This window comes from Haematobia irritans, chromosome 4, assembly GCF_050003625.1.
Source record: "Haematobia irritans isolate KBUSLIRL chromosome 4, ASM5000362v1, whole genome shotgun sequence".
Lineage (NCBI taxonomy): Eukaryota > Metazoa > Arthropoda > Insecta > Diptera > Muscidae > Haematobia > Haematobia irritans.
Window position 1 is genome coordinate 51,433,499 of NC_134400.1, and position 16,642 is coordinate 51,450,140.

Consider the following 16,642-nt stretch of genomic DNA (forward strand, 5'->3'; position numbering starts at 1 on the left):
GCCCACGACCCCAAACCGGGAGGTCGTTTTATATGGGGACCATACCAAAACATGGACCGATACTCACAATTTTTGGCACACGTATTTGTGGTCCTGTAATACCTCTAGATTTCCAATTTCAGGTAAATTGAATAAAAACTACGGTTTCTATAAGCCCAAGAAGTAAAATCGGGAGATCGGTCTATATGAGGGCTATACCAAAACATGGACCGATACTCACAATTTCTGGCATACCTCTTTACGGTGGTAAAATACCTCTAGATTTCCAATTTCAGGTAAATTTAATAAAAACTGCGGTTCCTATAAGCCCAAGAAGTAAAATCGGGAGATCGGTCTATATGGGGGCTATACCAAAACATGGACCGATACTCACCATTTTTGGGACACATCTTTATGGTCATAAAATACCTCTAGATTTCAAATTTCAGGCAAATTGGATAAAAACTACGATTTCTATAAGCCTAAGACCCCAAATCGGGAGGTCGTTTTATATGGGGACCATTGCAAAACATGGACCGATACTCACAATTTTTGGCACACGTATTTGTGGTTCTGTAATACCTCTAGATTTCCAATTTCAGGTAAATTGAATAAAAACTGCGGTTTCTATAAGCCCAAGAAGTAAAATCGGGAGATCGGTCTATATGGGGGCTATACCAAAATATGGACCGATACTTACAATTTTTGGCACACGTATTTGTGGTCCTACAATACCTCTAGATTTCCAATTTCAGGTACATTGAATAAAAGCTGCGGTTTCTATAAGCCCAAGAAGTAAAATCGGGAGATCGGTCTATATGGGGGCTATACCAAAACATGGACCTATACTCACCATTTTTGGGACATCTCTTTATGGTCATAAAATACCTCTAGATTTCAAATTTCAGGCAAATTGGATAAAAACTACGATTTCTATAAGCCCAAGACCCCAAATCGGGAGGTCGGTTTATATGGGGACTATATCAAAACCTGGACCGATATAGCCCATCTTCGAACTTGACCTGCCTGCAGACAAAAGACGAGTTTGTGCAAAATTTCAGCACGATTGCATCATTATTGAAGACTGTAGCGTGATTACAACAGACAGACAGACAGACAGACAGACATACAGACGGACATCGTTATATCGTCTTAGAACTTCTCCCTGATCAAGAATATATATACTTTATATAGTCGGAAATCGATATTTCGATGTGTTACAAACGGAATGACAAACTTATTATACCCCCGTCACCATTCTATGGTGGTGGGTATAAAAAGGCCGATTTAATACGTATATAATTCAGTTTAGACAAATTTTCTATAGAAATAAAATTTTGACATTTTCTATAGAAATAAAATTTTGACAACACTTTCTATAGAATTAAAATTTTGACAACATTTTCAATAGAAATGCAATTTCGACAAAATTTTCTAGAGAAATACAATTTTGACAAAATTTTTTATAGAAATAAAATGTTGACAAAATTTTCTATAGAAATAAAATTTTGACAGAATTTTCTGTAGAAAAGAAATTTTGACAAACTTTTCTATAGAAATACAATTTTGACAAACTTTTCTATAGAAATAAAATTTTTAAGCAATACTTATCATAGTTTAAATATGATGGGGATTGTACACGATATGTGTATGTATAAGCGATTAAAAGTGGATCCAACTTCGAGACTTCAGACAAAGAATAATAAATTAGTGGATAAACTATTTAACCTTTAAATTATTAGTGCACAGGAGAAAAACAAATTGACCAGTAGGACCGCAATAGCGCCAAGGATTTATGGACTACCAAAAATACACTAGGAGGGCACACCATTACGACCTATTTGCTCTTCAATTAACTCACCATCGTATAATCTATGTAAATACATAGTAAACATATTAAAAACAAGTAAGGAAAGTCTAAAGTCGGGCGGGGCCGACTATATTATACCCTCCACCACTTTGTAGATCTAAATTTTCGATACCATATCACATCCGTCAAATGTGTTGGGGGCTATATATAATGGTTTGTCCCAAATATATACAATTAAATATCACTCGATCTGGACAGAATTTGATAGACTTCTACAAAATCTATAGACTCAAAATTTAAGTTGGCTAATGCACTAGGGTGGAACACAATTTTAGTAAAAAAATTTGGGAAACATTTAAATCTGAAGCAATTTTAAGGAAACTTCGCAAAAGTTTATTTATGATTTATCGCTCGATATATATGTATTAGAAGTTTAGGAAAATTAGAGTTATATTTTCAAATTTTCGACTAAGCAGTGGCGATTTTACAAGGAAAATGTTGGTCGAAATCAGAAAAATATATATATGGGAGATATATCTAAATCTGAACCGATTTCAACCAAATTTGGCACGCATAGCTACAATGCTAATTCTCCACCCTGTGCAAAATTTCAACTAAATCCGAGTTAAAAATTGGCGTCTGTGGTCATATGAGTGTAAATCGGGCGAAAGCTATATATGGGAGATATATCTAAATCTGAACCGATTTCAACCAAATTTGGCACGCATAGCTACAATGCTAATTCTACTCCCTGTGCAAAATTTCAACTAAATCGGAGTTAAAAATTGGCCTCTGTGGTCATATGAGTGTAAATCGGGCGAAAGCTATATATGGGAGATATATCTAAATCTAAACCGATTTCAGCCAAATTTGGCACGTATAGCAACAATGCTAATTCTACTCCCTGTGCAAAATTTCAACTAAATCGGAGTTAAAAATTGGTCTCTGTGGTCATATGAGTGTAAATCGGGCGAAAGCTATATATGGGAGCTATATCTAAATCTGAACCGATTTCAACCAAATTTGGCGCGCATAGCTACAATGCTAATTATACTCCCTGTGCAAAATTTCAACTAAATCGGAGCAAATAATTGGCCTCTGTGGTCATTATACCCTTCACCACTACTGTGGTACAGGGTATAATGAGTTTGTGCATTTGTATGTAACGCCAAGAAGGAAAAGTCTGAGACCCATCGTTTAGTATACCGATCGTCTTAGAATTAAATTCTGAGTCGATTTAGCGATGTCCGTCTGTCTGTCTGTCTGTCTGTCTGTCTGTCCGTCTGTCTGTCTGTTGATGTATTTTTGTGTGCAAAGTACAAGTCGCAGTTTTAGTCCGATTGTCCTAAAATTTGGTATAGGGTCCTGTTTCGGCTCAAAGACGATCCCTATTGATTTTGGAAAAAAATCGGTTCAGATTTAGATATAGCTGCCATATATATTTTTCACCGATCTGGTCATAATTGGCGTGTATATCAACCGATCTTCCTCAAATTCCGTACATCCGAATATTTTATGAGTCTCGAAAAACTTGCAAAATATCAGCCAAATCTGTTCAGATTTAGATATAGCTCCCATATATATCTTTCGCCCGATTTACACTCATTTGCCCACAGAGGCCAATTTTTTGCTCCGATTTAGTTGAAATTTTGCACAGGGAGTAGAATTAGCGTTGTAGCTATGTGTGCCAAATTTGGTTGAAATCGGTTCAGATTTAGATATATCTCCCATATATAGCTTTCGCCCGATTTGCACTCATATGACCGTAGAGGCCAATTTTTAACTCCGATTTAGTTGATTTCGACAAAAATGGTCAAAATACCAACATTTTGCTTGTTAAATCGCCACTTCTTAGTCGAAAAGTTGTAAAAATTACTCTAATTTTCCTAAACTTCTAATACATATATATCGAGCGATAAATCATAAATAACCTTTTGCGAAGTTTCCTTAAAATTGCTTCAGATTTAAATGTTTCCCATATTTTTTGTACTAACATTGTGTTCCACCCTAGTGCATTAGCCGACTTAAATTTTCAGTCTATAGATTTTGTAGAAGTCTATCAAATTCTGTTCAGATCGAGTGATATTTAAATGTATGATTTGGGACAAACCTTTTTATATAGCCCCCAACACATTTGACGGATGTGATATGGTATCGAAAATTTAGATCTACCAAGTGGTGCAGGGTATAATATAGTCGGCACCGCCCGACTTTAGACTTTCCTTACTTGTTTGAGTGTAAATCGGGCGAAAGCTATATATGGGAGCTATATCTAAATCTGAACCGATTTGGCTGATATTTTGCAAGCTTTTCGAGACTCATAAAATATTCGGATGTACGGAATTTGAGGAAGATCGGTTGATATACACGCCAATTATGACCAGATCGGTGAAAAATATATATGGCAGCTATATCTAAATCTGAACCGATTTTTTCCAAAATCAATAGGGATCGTCTTTGAGCCGAAACAGGACCCTATACCAAATTTTAGGACAATCGGACTAAAACTGCGAGCTGTACTTTGCACACAAAAATACATCAACAGACAGACAGACGGACAGACAGACAGACAGACAGACGGACATCGCTAAATCGACTCAGAATTTAATTCTAAGACGATCGGTATACTAAACGATGGGTCTCAGACTTTTCCTTCTTGGCGTTACATACAAATGCACAAACTTAATATACCCTGTACCACAGTAGTGGTGAAGGGTATAATAAGGAAAGTCTAAAGCCGGGCGGGGCCGACTATATTATACCCTGCACCACTTTGTAGATCTAAATTTTCGATACCATATCACATCCGTCAAATGTGTTGGGTGCTATATATAAAGGTTTGTCCCAAATACATACATTTAAATATCACTCGATCTGGACAGAATTTGATAGACTTCTACAAAATCTACAGGCTCAAAATTTAAGTCGGCTAATGCACTAGGGTGGAACACAATGTTAGTAAAATAATTCGCCACAGTGTGGCGCAGGGTATAAATATGGGAAACATTTAAATCTGAAGCAATTTTAAGGAAACTTCGCAAAAGTTTATTTATGATTTATCGCTCGATATATATGTATTAGAAGTTTAGGAAAATTAGAGTCATTTTTACAACTTTTCGACTAAGCCGTGGCGATTTTACAAGTAAAGTGTTGGTATTTTGACCATTTTTGTCGAAAATATGGCACACTTGACTATACTACTAATTGTACTCCTAGTGAAAAATTTCAACCAAATTGGGGTAAAACTCTGGCTTCTGGGACCGTATTAGTCCATATCGGGCGAAAGATATATATGGGAGCTATATCTAAATCTGAACCGATTTCAATAAAATTTGGCACACTTGACTGTAGTACTAATTGTTCTTCTTGTGCAAAATTTTAAGCAAATTAGGGTAAAACTCTGGCTTTTGGGATCATATAAGTCCATATCGGGCGAAATATATATATGGAAGCTATATATAAATCTGAACCGATTTCTTCCAAAATCAATAGGGTTCTATTCTGAGCCAAAACACATACTTGTGCCAAATTTAAAGTCGCACCCGGAAAAAAGAGTCTTCGAAAATAAAGGAAAAAATGTTCATCAATTTAGTTAGCCATTCTATTTCCATTCAGTTAAATTTTTGTTTGAATTAATAAAATTTACTTGTTTCAGTAAAAAAATCGTAAACTGAAAGCAGTTAGGAATAGTTCATTAACTAGAATAAGGCATGGCATTTTACTAATACTGTTTTCTTCGCTGGGTATAAGAATTTACTACTGAAAAAGAAAATTTTATTCACTGATAACAAAGCATTCGTAAAAATAAACAAAAATCGAACTAAAACCAAGTTTCCTCAAATTTAGTAAGATTTCTTATAAAATGATATTCTGAGTTCCTTTATTATAGAAAGCTTATTATACATACGAATAACACTTGGCATAGAAAAATATTTTAGTTCATTCGTACTAAGAAGTATTCAATCCTTTCAAAACATAAGGAAACACACTTATTAGAATATAGGAAAATTTCCTACATTTCTTTTATCTACCTGTTATCGATACCTGTCATCGATGTAGTCGATGTGTTTGCGCGTGGGTTGTTTTTTAGTTGGAATCGCGTTGTTATGGTATACGGAGAGATTGTTAAAAAATAATATCGTAAAATAATATAATAAAAAACAAATAAAATATATAAAATATTTGTTATTTTAAATTAGTGAGAAAAATGTTCGTTTTTTGAAAATTGGTTTATAAAAAAGAAAACACGAGCAAAATAAGAACCCCTTCATTCGACATCATATTTTTCAATTTTCAATTAACAGGTAATATTCAGTGACGCTAACCTTTTGTGAAAAAATTGGTTTAGGATTTTTTTTGTTTATATTTGTAGGTATTGAAATTGTAAAAGGTGGACAAAATTGCTAGGCACTTATTCACTTATTCAAAGTGAAAGGTACTAGAAGAAGAAAAAAAAATGTGTTTTAATATTTCAAGGCCAGTCGATGCTGTTGATTCTAAATAAATATATTTAATATATTAATAAAACATGTCTTTTATTGAAGAAAAAATTGCTCATATAAATACATAAAATTGTATTTAAGTTTGTGCATTTGTATGTAACGCCAATAAGGAGTAATCATAGACCAACCTTTTAATATACGGATCGGCTTAGAATTAAATTCTGAGTCGATTTAGCGATGTCCGTCTGTCTGTCCGTCTGTCTGTCTGTTGATGTATTTTTGTGTGAAAGTACAGCTCGCAGTTTTAGTCCGATTGTCCTAAAATTTGGTATAGGGTCCTGTTTCGGCTCAAAGACGATCTCTATTGATTTTGGAAAAAATCGGTTCAGATTTAGGTATAGGTGCCATATATATTTTTCACCGATCTGGTCATAATTGGCATGTATATCAACCGATCTTCCTCAAATTCCGTACATCCGAATATTTTATGAGTCTCGAAAAACTTGCAAAATATCAGCCAAATCGGTTCAGATTTAGATATAGCTCCCAAATATATATCTTTCGCCCGATATGGACTAATATGGTCCTAAAAGCCAGAGTTTTGGACCAATTTGGTTGAAATTTTGCACAGGGAGTAGATTTAGCATTGTAGTTATGCGTGCCAAATTTGGTTGAAATCGATTCAGATTTAGATATAGCTCCCATATATATCTTTCGCCCGATATGCACTTATATGGACCCAGAAGCCAGAGTTTTATCCCGATTAGCTTGAAATTTTGCGCAAGGAGTACAATTGGTATTATAGTCATGTGTGCCAAATTTGATTGAAATCGGTTCAGATTTAGATATAGCTTCCATATATATGTTTCGCCCGATATGGACTTATATGGCCCCAGAAGCCAGAGTTTTGGCCCAATTTGGTTGAAATTTTGCACTAGGAGTACAATTAGTAATATAGTCATGTGTGCCAAATTTGATTGAAATCGGTTCATATTTAGATATAGCTCCCATATATATGTTTTTCTGATTTCGACAAAAATGGTCAAAATACCAACATTTTCCTTGTTAAATCGCCACTGCTTAGTCGAAAAGTTGTAAAAATGACTCTAATTTTCCTAAACTTCTAATACGTATATATCGAGCGATAAAACATAAATAAACTTTTGCGAAGTTTCCTTAAAATTGCTTCAGATTTAAGCATATTTACACCCATATTTATACCCTTCACCACTACTGTGGTACAGGGTATAATAAGTTTGTGCATTTGTATGTAACGCCAAGAAGGAAAAGTCTGAGACCCATCGTTTAGTATACCGATCGTCTTAGAACTAAATTCTGAGTCGATTTAGCGATGTCCGTCTGTCTGTATATGTAATTTTGTGCACAAAGCACAGCTCGCAATTTAAGTCCGATCGTCCTCAAATTTGGAATAGGGCCGTTTCTTGGGACAGAGACAATCGCTATTGGTTTGGGAAAAAATCGGTTCAGATTTAGATATAGCTGCCATATATATTTATCTCCGATTTGGTCATAGTTAGCGTGTTTATTAACCGGTTTTCTTGAAACACCGTACTTCCAAATATTTTATGAATCTCGAAAAGCTTGCAAAATATCAGCCAAATCGGTTCAGATTTAGATATAGCTCCCATATATATCTTTCGTCCGATTTAGACTCATATGACCACAGAGGCCAAAGTTTACTACCGATCTTCGTGAAATTTTGCACAGAGGGTAGAATTGACATTCTACCAATGTTTGGTAAATTTGATTGAAATCGGTTTAAATTTAGATATAGCTCCCATATATATCTTTCGTCCGATTTGAACTTATATGGCCACAAAAGCCAGAGTTTTGCCGTGATTTGCTTCAAATTTTGTAGAAGGGGTACGTTTAATAGTATCGTTAAGTGTTTCAATTTTTGTTAAAATCGGTTCAGATTTAGATATAGCTCTCATATATATCTTTCGCCCGATTTGGACTTACGTGGTCTCAAAAGCCAGAGTTTTGCCCTGACTTACTTCAAATTTTGCACAAGCGGTACTTTTAACGATACTATTGTATGTGCACAAATATGGTCAAAATCGATTCAGATTTGGATATAGCTCCCATATATATCTTTCGTCCGATTTGAACTTATATGGCCTCAAAATCCAGGGTTTTGCCGTGATTTGCTTCTAATTTCGCACAAGGAGTACGTTAATTGTGCCACATCTGGTTAAAATCGGTTCAGATTTAGATATGATCCCATATATATACCTTCCGTCCGATTTGCACTCATATGACCAGTGGGCCAAGGTTATACTCCCATTTGCGTGAAATTTCGCATAGATAGCAGAATTTTTATTCTAACTATACATTAGAGGTGTGCGCGTGAGGGAGTTTTCACGCACGCTCACGCACGCTCACGCACGCTCACAAATTCAAAATGTCATTCACGCACAATCACGCACGCCTGTTTTAGAATTGCTCACACTCACGCACGCTCACGAATGAATTCGTAACATTCACGCACGCCCGTTTTTGAATTGCTCACACTCACGCACGCTCACGAATGAATTCGTAACATTCACGCACGATCACGCACGCCCGTTGATGAATTGCTCACACTCACGCACGCTCACGAATGAATTCGTAACATTCACGCACGATCACGCACGCCCGTTTTGGAATTGCTCACACTCACGCACGCTCACGAATGAATTCGTAATATTCACGCACGAAGGTTTTTATTGATTCACGCTCACTCACGTTCACGAACCAAAATCCTGCAAAGATAAACACTCACGATTGCAGAATAGTGACTACCGCACGCTCACGACGGGATATATCAACTCACGCACGTTCACGAACAATGAAACGTACTTCCACACACTCACGATTCATAAAAAAACTATTCACGCACGCTCACGATGTAAAATGCAACTCACGCACGTTCACAACTATTATACTTACAAAACAAACGAAAAAATGTAATTCACGAATGAGTACGAACTTAAAAACTTACTCACTCTCGCTCGTGATACAAATGAGCTACCCACACAAATTCGCCAAAATATTTCTAATTAAAAATCTGAAGTTGAAAACGTACTCAATTAAAAAATTAACAGATACAATTAACATTTTAATCAAATCAAAATATAAATTCAATTAAAATTTGGATTGATTTTGGCCGAAAAACTTAATTAATTTTTAATTGAGGCAATCAATGATTTATAGTGTTATTGTTTACTTATTTTATTTTTTATTATATTATAATTACATATATTATAATTATACTATATAGAATTATTTTTTTTACATCTAAGCCAAAATTTAATGAACCAATGAAACCAATTATTTCCGAAAATTATTAATTTTTTATTTGGAAGTATGTTTTCAATTTAAAAATGTAAAAATGTTCAATCATTATTATACCCTTCACAACTACTGTGGTACAGGGTATAATAAGTTTGTGCATTTGTATGTAACGCCAAGAAGGAAAAGTCTGAGACCCATCGTTTAGTATACCGATCGCCTTAGAATTAAATTCTGAGTCGATTTAGCGATGTCTGTCTGTCTGTCCGTCTGTCTGTCTGTTGGTGTATTTTTGTGTGCAAAGTACAGCTCGCAGTTTTAGTCCGATTGTCCTAAAATTTGGTATAGGGTCCTGTTTCGGCTCAAAGACGATCCCTATAGATTTTGGAAAAAATCGGTTCAGATTTAGATATAGCTGCCATATATATTTTTCACCGATCTGGTCATAATTGGCGTGTATATCAACCGATCTTCCTCAAATTCCGTACATCCGAATATTTTATGAGTCTCGAAAAACTTGCCAAATATCAGCCAAATCGGTTCAGATTTAGATATAGCTCCCATATATAGCTTTCGCCCGATTTACACTTATTTTCCCACAGAGGCCAATTTTTTGCTCCGATTTAGTTGAAATTTTGCATAGGGAGTAGAATTAGCATTGTAACTATGCGTGCCAAATTTGGTTGAAATCGGTTCAGATTTAGATATAGCTCCCATATATAGCTTTCGCCCGATATGAACTTATATGGCCCCAGAAGCCAGAGTTTTACCCCACTTTGCTTAACATTTTGCACAAGAAGAACGTGAATTTCATCGTGAGATTGAATTTTTCGTGAATGTGAGTTTCTTCGTGAGCGTGAATTTTCTCGTGAGCGTGAATTTTTCGTGAACGTGAATTTTTTCGTGAACGTGAATGTCATCGTGAGTGTGAAGTTTTCGTGAATGTGAATTTCTTCGTGAACGTGAATTTCTTCGTGAGCGTGAATTTTGTCGTGAGCGTGAATTGTTCGTGAATGTGAATTTTTTCGTGAACGTGAATTTTGTCGTGAGCGTGATTTTGAAAAAAATTTACTCACGCACATTCACGAACAGAATTTGATGTTCACGCACGACACATTTTTGTTCAGTCCCATTCACGCACATTCACGTGATTTGGTCAAAATTTCATTCACGAATCACGTGACTCACGCGTGAATCACGCGTGTCACGAAAATTTCGTGTCACGCGCACACCTCTACTATACATGTCAAATTTAGTCAAAATCGGTTCAGATCATACACACAAAAAAATAACTGCAAAGAAATATTAACAACTTTATTTGTATGTAAAATCTGCTGATGCTCAACAAATTTGTCTATTGAATATGAGACATTTGTTGTTGAAATGTGTTTGTAGGTGCTTGACAGAGGAAATAATAGAAATATTCTGAATTTTCAACAAATTGTTTTGTTGCGAAAATAGTTGACTGCTATCGATATGAAAACAAAATCAAAAATACAAGACTGGTTACGCGCACATCGCTGAGAACATGTACGAAAGCTAAAAGAAGTATGCGAAGAATACCGTTAGAACAAAATGAGTATGAGCACATGCACGTGTATGATAGTAAGCAAAGAGCTCATTCATCTGAGAATACAGAAAAGCATTTATAAATGGCTGTAAAAAATTTATATTTTTCAATTTGGTAGTGTTTGTTGTATGAGATAATTAATAAAACCATATTAATATCGGGATTAGAATTATTACAATTCTAATTAACTAGAATATATATCACTGGGCAAAAATTTGTCAAAATGCTTGCTAGACCCTGGACTACTCAAATTTAAAATCATCATACATTTACAAAGCTGAGTATAGGATTTTCGACACAAAAATGTTACATGTTCCCCGTCCAAAAATAGCATTTTGATCATATTCCTTCTCTGTGTGTACTTAACAAAATATCTCCAAAATTGTTCCGGCAATTTTGGTGCAATAATTCTGTCAATTTCAATTTATTTTTTTGTCAATACGCCAATAAATTTGTTACAGTCATTGATAGACTCCAACAAACCACATACAAATTTTTTCGTTCAAAAAATTCAAAAATACAGTATAAGTCGGTTATAGCGACCGCCAAGGGACCATTAGCGTAGCTAGACAATTTTCCTAGGGGGGGCTATAGCCCCCCTAGCTAAAAATTTATACACTGAACTTATAGGTTCAATTAATGTTTTATTTCATAAAATTGAATAAAAAATTAGACATCAAAACAACTCGTCGATTAATTTATAATAAAACAACTAAAAGTAGTTCCACACTTTTCCCAGCAAAAAAATTGTGAGTTGTTCTAAAGGCACAACTTTAAAAGAACTTCCAAAAATGCCCTCAATTATTTTAACTACACAGGAAGTTTTTTACTTGATTTTTTTCATATTTTTATGTGTAATTTTTTGATTTCTTTTTTTTCAAATAGTTTAAAAAAAGAGTAAGCAGAAATAAATTGGTACAAATTATTCAAATTTTGCCACAAAACTGCTAAATCCATTATAGAAAAATCGATAATTTTGGAAATTGTTCGAGGAAAAAGTTTCAAACAAGCGTCAGAATGCATTAAAAATCATAAAAACAATATAAAAATTATTTATTTAAAATATCACAAAATGTTTTAATTCACTTTCAAAACACTGAATTCGGATCTCACCTTAAGAAGTGATGCAAATTCATTGCAACGGCTGTTGAAACAGTGGACATTTGTTCTATGACAAGCTCATATTACATTCATTGCTTCTCCGGATATTTTGCACCACTTCTATACCCAAAAAGAACATTTTCACTACTTTTTTGGCGACGCTTTTTCGCAGCATTATTAAGATATTAATTTATGAAAGAATAGTTTTAATATCAATTACTATTTTTTTAAATTAAATTGACTAAACTAAATCAATCATAAGTTCAACCACAGCTTTATTTCATAAATATCTGACTTCAAACATTGTCATCGGCAACTGCTACCACAAACCAAGTAATTCGATTGTTCATGAAAGTTTAGCGGAACTTTGTGCGATTGTATATACTTGTTTAATTTTTATAAAAAGTAAAAAAAAAACTATTGACATTTTGTGAAAAATGGAAAATCATAAATCGAGTTTCAAATTCTGGGGGGGGCTAAAATTTTTCTGGGGGGGTCTAAGCCCCCTCCCCAGAGGCCTTCCGTGCACCGCACTCAAGGTTTCTGTCCTAGTTGGAATTTTGGCTCATCTTCGTCATCTGGTTCATTATCGCTGTGGGTTTCATCATTTTCTTTTGTATTCTCCACTATTTCTCTCAACGAAGGCTCTTCTGATGTCACGACGTTGTCATCGACATTTACGAACTCGTCCCAGTCCTGGTTTGAACTCGAACTCATCCCAAACTGATTTGAATATTTCTTCTTTGTCATTTGTACCTCTATTTGGGATAGTCGAAAACAAATTCTGTGATTCCCCGCAGTATACGCTTCTTTATTTAGTATTGGCTGACGACAAAAAATGGAATGAATAAAATAAAAATTAGTACACAGAACTTACATCGTCGTTATAACCGAATGTCCATTCCAAAGCAGACGTGCAAATTGGTCGTTAAAAGCAGATGGTCGCTAAAACCGGAGTCGTTCTAAGCGAATGCTTGCGCATGTACAAACCATTAAGAACCAAACTTGCTTTGAAAATCCGTCGTTATAAACGGATGGTCGTTATAACCGAGGTCGCTATAAATGAATTCTACTGTATTTGTTAAGGATTAAACGTAACGTTCAACAACAAATATTTTGTACTGTTGGATGCTCAACAAATTACTTACAAATTATGTTATAGAGAACACAAATTATTTGTTGCCTTCTGATGGTAACGATTACTAACAACTTTTTTTGTAATAATGGTTATTAAAAGTACAAATTAGTTTGTTGCAGGAAAATTAACAAATTTTGTTATTGGTTTTCCAACAAAAGTTATTGGTTCTCAAACTTATTTTTATCTGTGTATATAGCTCCCACATATACGTACATCAGAGTTGGGTAAATATGGTAGACTGTTACACATTTTAGACCCATTTTCAATGGAAATTTCCTCCAATTAACTGGATAGCGTTAGCCGATTTATATTTTAATTCTAGAGATTTTGTAGAAGTAAAAAAATTGTCTCCTTTATAAAGCTTCCAGCAAATGTGAAGTAGTTGAGATGGTAACACAAATTTTGGCCTACATAGGGGTGAAGGGTATAATATAGTCGGCCCCGCCCGACTTTAGACTTTACTCACTTTGAACTTAAAGAAGGGGTCACTTTTCTGTGCGATTGGACTAAAACTGCGACCTAGACTTTGATTACAAAAATGTGTTCACGGACAGACGGACATGGCTATATCGACTCAGGAGCCCACCCTGAGCATTTTTGCCAAAGACACCATGTGTCTATCTCGTCTCCTTCTGGGTGTTGCAAACATATGCACTAACTTATAATACCCTGTTCCACAGTGTGGCGCAGGGTATAAATATTACGGAAGATTCGAAATACAATGTGAAGGACTCGATAGCCTTTAAGACCAAAGTGAACAATCTGTTGATACAAGATGACGAAGTTGTAATCTCCTTTGACGTTGTATCCCTGCTTCCAAGTATTCCCATAAACTTGGCGATTCAAACGATTGAAAGAAAATGGACGAAGATTGAGCAGGACGTATTCATAGATTTAGTAAAATTTTGCGTTAAGGATACAAGATATTTAAAATTTGAGGACAAGGTTTATGAACAACTAAAAGGCATGCGGAAATAATTATGGAGGAACTTTTGGACGACGTATTTGAGAAGATAACTAAACCACGTATAATAACTAAGTATGTAGATGACATATTCGCGATAATAAAAACGATCAGACGTCGAAGAAACACTAAAAGCTTTAAACTCTTACAACCGACAAATTCATTTCACGAAGGAAGAGGAACAGGATAAAAAATTGCCATATCTTGACGTAATAATACACAGACAAGGCAATCAAATTAAATTAAATTGGTACCAAAAACCAACAGCTTCGGGACGTCTACTTAACTTTTATTCAAATCATAGCAAACGTATCAGAATTAATACTGCGACGAACTTCATCAGGAGGGTATTCAACATTAGTGATCCTAGTTTTCAATTCCAAAATGGAGAGAAAATCAAAAGAATACTTACCAATAATGATTTCCCATTAAGGACAATTCAAAATCTAATATATAAAGTAAAATCTAAGCAGATTAACAACAAAGATGGAAATACCGAAAAAGAACTTAAAATTTAACCGCTTTGGACCAATTTTTGCATGGTTGTTAGAGACCATATACTAACACCACGCACCAAATTTCAACCGGATCAGTTGAATTTTGCTCCTCCAAGATGCTCCGGAGGTCAAATCTCGGGATCGGGATATGTAGGCTATATATAATTGTGGACCGATATGAAGCCATTTTTGCATGGTTGTAGCGACCATATGCTTACATCAGGCACCAAATTTCAACCGGATCGGGGGGCTATACGTAAAAGTTGTCCAATATGGCCCATTTGCAATACCATCCGACTCAGAATTTCACCAGAATGTATAAACTTTATGGGGTCTTAGAACAATATTTCGATGTGTTACAAACAGAATGACAAAGTTAATATACCCCCATTCTATGGTAAATGATATAAAAAATTCCATTCGCATTTTAAGGCCAAAGAATCTTTGTGCCTACGACAATATGTTTGTCAGTGTACTATTCACTTTCGTATAACAGCGATCCTACTTCTATCCACGCACAAAGAAAAAATAGTTTTTTTCAAAACGAAATTTTACACAAAAAAATCCTTTCATTACAAAGTATTTTCGTTAAGTGTAAACTTGAATGAAACTTGAATGTATATATTTATATAAATAAAAATTTGTTTGTCTTAAATTTCGTTCTTCAGAAAAAAAACTTCTTTCAGTGTGGGTTGAAAATTCATAATCGTATCTGCAATTCTTCATTGGGAGGGGGCAAAACTTCTCCCAGAGCTCCATGACTACACCAATTTCCCCAAAGAAAAATTGTTATTTCTTTAATCCTACACTCTATAGATTCTTGGTTCGTTTCATTTTAATGTAGTTTCGAATGTGAGTGTGTGTGGGTAAGAAGTTTATTGGTTTGAGTTTATTAGGAAAATCCTTAATAATCTGTAATATCATAAACTTGTGTGTTTTATGTTTACGCCCATTCGGGGAGGTGTGCGTGTGTGAATAAATATATCTTTGAATCTTCTTATATGTGTTGGCAAGTTGTAGATGTGAAGGCCACATGCACTCGTAAACACATCATACATAAATCTGTCTTTATGTTAGGCGTGTGCTCCTTCCTGCTCACCATCTTATCTTGACAATTTCAAAAAGTTTACTTGATGGTTGCCATGAATCCAAATGAAAATCAAATCGATTTGATATTTCGAGATATACGAATGTGTGTGTATGTTAGGTTAACGTAAAATTCAAAAATTATGAGTGAAACCTTACAAAATCCTTTTCTGGCTTAACTTGGTTTTCCGTTTTTCCTTACCCACCACCATACGTTGGGCGCCAGTTGACGAGAAAATCACGTTATGGAAAATTTTTCTTTGACTGAGTGGAAAATGACAGAACGATCAAGGACTACTGTTACGTAATGTTATTGGAGCGTTTGAGAATCGCTGAAAACGGCTGCACTGGAAGAAAAATAATGTGGGATTGTAATTTTTGTTAGAGTTTTACAGCAGTCTTAAACACCACGTGTAAGCGTGCAAGAATATTATGAAATAACTATATAATTCTAAATTCTGAAGTTTTTACCCTCATTATTGGGGTGAGTACGAAAAATAAAATCTGAAAATTTATTAAAGGGTGATTTGTTAAGAGCTTGATAACTTTTTTTTTAAAAAAAACGCATAAAATTTGCAAAATCTCATCGGTTCTTTATTTGAAACGTTAGATTGGTCCATGACATTTACTTTTTTAAGATAATTTCATTTAAATGTTGAACGCGGCTGCGTCTTAGGTGGTCCATTCGGAAAGTCCAATTTTGGGCAACTTTTTCGAGCATTTCGGCCGGAATAGCCCGAATTTCTTCGGAAATGTTGTCT